The sequence below is a fragment of the Amblyomma maculatum genome, chromosome 1 (assembly GCF_055883805.1).
Source record: "Amblyomma maculatum isolate TAMU_Amacu chromosome 1, ASM5588380v1, whole genome shotgun sequence".
In the NCBI taxonomy this organism is placed as follows: domain Eukaryota; kingdom Metazoa; phylum Arthropoda; class Arachnida; order Ixodida; family Ixodidae; genus Amblyomma; species Amblyomma maculatum.
The window spans coordinates 56,758,032-56,762,440 of NC_139344.1; positions in this window are offsets into that span (position 1 = coordinate 56,758,032).

Here is a 4,409-nt window from a genome sequence, read left to right on the forward strand (position 1 = left end):
CCAGCTGGGCTATGCTCACTGCATGGCAAAGACCTCCAGTATTCCTTCAATTAACTCGGTCCAGAGCTAGCTGCATTCATTTGACCCCTGAATAATAATAATAATAATAATAATAATAATAATAATAATAATAATAATAATAATAATAATTGGTTCACAGGAAGGGAAAGGCACAGTATCTGTCACACTTGCTCTGTGGACACCTGAACCGCGCCGTATGGAAGGGAGGAAGGTGGGAGTGAAAGTGGAAAGAGAAAGGGGAGCCGTAGTGGAGGGCTACGGAGTAATTCCGACCACCTGGGGATCTTTAACGTGCGCTGACATTGCACAGCACCCGGGCGCCACTTTGTCTCGCCTCCATCGAAACGCAGCCGCCGTGGTCGGGTTCGAACCACCCTGGCGGGGCTCATTTGACCCCTGCAAACTTGACATCTTTTGCCCACTTAATTTTCTTGCTTTCCCTTAAATTTCACTTCGTTACCCTTAGAGACCGTCCATCATCCTCTCTTCGCAGTTTACTGTATATAAGTTTCAAACACTGCTAACTGTTCCAAAATTGCATTATATCTTTTACGAAAAGTCACTAACCTTCAGTTTTTCCTCCTTGATAAAAATCCAGGTATATATGTTATTTAAAGTTAAAACCGGCTGAATACTTTCGGGGAATGTACCTCTGAGAGCCAGGAACTACGCACCATTTTCAGCTGGCAGACCAACCGCCCAGATTGTTTCAGCAACACATTTATGAATGCAATTTTTTTGCATTTCGTGAAATTGCACGCTAACACTATCTGCAAATCTTCCCCAGAAACGCTTCTCTGCTGTTGCTGTCAGAAACATACCATTCTTTTTATGGCAGTCTTACCTACTCGGTGTGAGCGCATACAAAGATTAAAAACCAACCTTTTGCTGCTATTTGATGATTAGACCAGTGCTGTAAATTTGTCCATAACAGTTTCTTACAATATTTTGCAGTTGCATCACGATTAGAAGTGATGACTGTCCCACTCTGGTGAATCAATTTTTAGGGCAGATACAGGCGAAATATAATGCTTCCGTCTACTGTGTGATGCAAGTCCACATTAAAAAGCCGCAGGCGGTATAAATTTTTTTAGTCCTCCACTGCACCATTTCTCATCCTCGCTCTTTGGGGCGTTGATCTTTAAAATCAAACCAAACATTTGGAGACACTTAGGTCAGCCTTTAAAGGTATGGGCAACAGAGTTCATGGCTCCTGTGCAAGACTCGCGGATTCTCGCTTGTGTACATGTACTTTGCTACTCGCTTAATCTCTAATCGCTTAACTTGTGCATCTATATCTCGTACATACTCATCAGCACAGAGTCCCTGCATTAAAGCCCCGCTTCAACAGAGTCATACGAACGTACCTGTGTGGCACGGATGTGCGTGATCTTGCAAGGCATTCTTATTCTCATTTTGTTTAATGTCCATTTATGTTGTCATTTTTTAATTATGAGATTTACAGGCAGTAGCTTGCTTCTGTTTCACTCAGTTCGAATCCAGCATAATGTCAGTGATCATGCCACGGATAACATATGTGTGATTACCTTTTCGATAACAAAGAGAAGGCCGACCTGAGAATAGGTTTTGAGAAATTGTTGTACCGCGGGAAGACATGTTATATTAAATAAGACCAAACTAACTAAATATGTTTAACACTGTGGCAAACTTTGTGTTAGTCTCTGAATGCCAAACTGCCAAGCAAAACGATGCCAAATTATGTCAAACAGTGCTTTCGCACATTTTGAAAGCTTGTTCCGCGGAAAGGCCGCTGTTACCTGGCATCGCGCCAATAGTCGCCAGACGTGTCTGAGAAATAGGCACGCTATTGCGTCAACCCTTCATTGATGCCTAAGCATCTCCCAAATATTTTTCCTCCCATACACAGAGAACATTTGCCTCAAGTTTTAAGAAGTTGTGGCAAATATGAAAGCTGAGCAGTTATATAAAACCGGGAAAAGGCAGAAAATTGTATTGTGTACATATTGTGGGCAATCCAATTTTGCATTTGCATACACAAGAGCACATTGATGCTACATTATAAGCATTATATTACAAAACGTTAGAAAATATTGCAAGCAATAGAAGAAGGTGAATGAATTAAAATGAAAACTGCAGATACAGCAGTCTGACATCTGTGTCAGCTGCAGCGCTTTCTGTCTTGAGCTGTGGCGTTGTTCGCAGCTTTCCAAGGGCCGCGGGAGCTCTGCCCTATCCCGCATCTCTGAAGAAGGCATCCATCATGGTTGTTCATGCGGGATAGCTGTTCAGGTAGGAGGCACGCTTCTCAGTCTCGAGGAACCGAGTCCAGAGAGCTTCCCATCGGCGAACTTTCATCAAGGCGTTCTTTTCAGCATGGAACTCCTTCAGCCTGTGCAGCTCTTGCTCGAGTTGCTCTAGCCTCTAGTCAGACAGGCCTTCGTGACCCCCTTCTAAGTGAAGTAAAAGAAAGCAGCAGGTATTAGCGACCGTTTCATTTCCAACCCGCTAAGCCAGTGAAAACTACACAATGATCACTGAGTTCTGTAAAACCATCAGATGTATGCTCATTTTGGGGTGAATGCCACCTCATAGCTGCAATAAATCCTGTTCGGCATATGCGCTGTCACTCCGTTCTCGCAGATATACTCCTCCACAGTCTATCACATCCAACTGTGTTTATCTCTGGGACGATCGGTTTATTGCTTTCCACATTGCATGCCCTACCCTTGCGAATTTATTCTTAACCTCAGTGAAGGTATTTTGAATTCGCGCTTGTTTCCTAGACCACTATTCCTTGCTTTTTTCGACTAACATTGTCTTTATCATTTTCCATTCCACAGATTGCTGCGCCCCCTGTGCTAAGTGTTTTAAACGCATATTGATATTTCCATCAGAAATATTATCGTGCTTGAATAGCTTAAGGACAGCCACTTGATGCTTTTTTCACCTCGAAATAATAAATATATTAGCAGGTAGTTTTTGCAGGGAGGCATAAAATTTTGTAAAAATCAGATAGTTAATGAAAATAAAATCAGAATGCCATTATTTATCAAGTGAACCCTCAAATAATCGTGGGAATAACTTATTTTTAAGGAACATATCGAAATTGTAGACAAAAATTTACTACTGGTGGGAGACTATCTGCACAGAAATGATTGATGACATGCTACTTCACACACTGTTTCGGGAAATATTATTTGCTCCGTCCATTATATCCCATAGTAAACAGCCTTACTTGCAGCTGAAATGGTGCTGAATTCACCTCAAACTAAGATATCACCTCTAGCTGACATCTTTCTCGAAGAATACATTTCAAGCCATTTTTTTAGCCTCCAAGTTCATATCAAAGGCGAAGGATACTAGTATGCTGTTATTCGTGACCTTGGGGTATCTATAGGAGATGCAGTCAAGCCCCTTTTTTCCCCGCTTTTTCTCTTTCGTGGTCCGCACCTGATGCTCCTATACTTACTCTAGTTCACTGGTACACTTCCCGCATACTGGTGGGCAAAAGCATCCTTTATGTTCCATGGATTACCATTATAGATGGCCCAGTTATTTGCGACTGGGTAGCGAATGCTATGCATGGAAATAGGGAATGTTTACTGATCCCAAGTCAAAGTGAAATCAGGCGTGTCTCCCAGACAACACAGTTGCATAGCACCTTGACTAATGCTAGCTCCTCGTGGGGAGTTTTTATTCCACACCTATTCATTCGCAGAGTTGCAGTAAGCCCAAAAGGAGGAGCCATGCGCGCGGTGTCAGTGATACGTCAACTTACAGAAGGTGCTGGCAGGGGCAGCAACAGCACCGCGGACGATTGCGTTCCAAGCTACAGCATCTCGGCCAATGGTGATAGACTGGCTTGCCGCCTGCATATGTGCCACCAGCATCAGTGCATGGCATATAGGCCGTTTCTTGCACTGCTGAAAATGGGGCGCGAAGGCCATGTCGCCAGTTGCGCCTGAAAAGATGTCCACCATATTCAGGTGAAAACAAACCCACATTGGATACCAGTTTGTGAATGTGAAAGTAAATACACGCGTGCATCAAAAGAGGATCAGCAACTACCGGATGATAAAAACATGAGTTCACACCACATTTGGCTTTTATGAAAGCTATGCAGATCGATGTGGAGGAGTTCAGGGGCAGAGAAATGCAAACGAGAATTAAAAACCATGCCTTAATGCCTACTGTGGGTGCTCAGCTATGTCGGCGTTGAATCACACCAGGATTCCGCATAAGTTCTCTTGAAGCTTTATCGAAGAGAACATGTGCATGTGTCTTGTTGCGCTCATGTTAATTTACATGCACCAATCTAACATCGCAGTCCTATCAGCCATCTGTGTACGATGACTGACAGCTGCTTTTTGTGTGAGCCTCATAAGCTTGAGAAAGCAAGGCAGGCA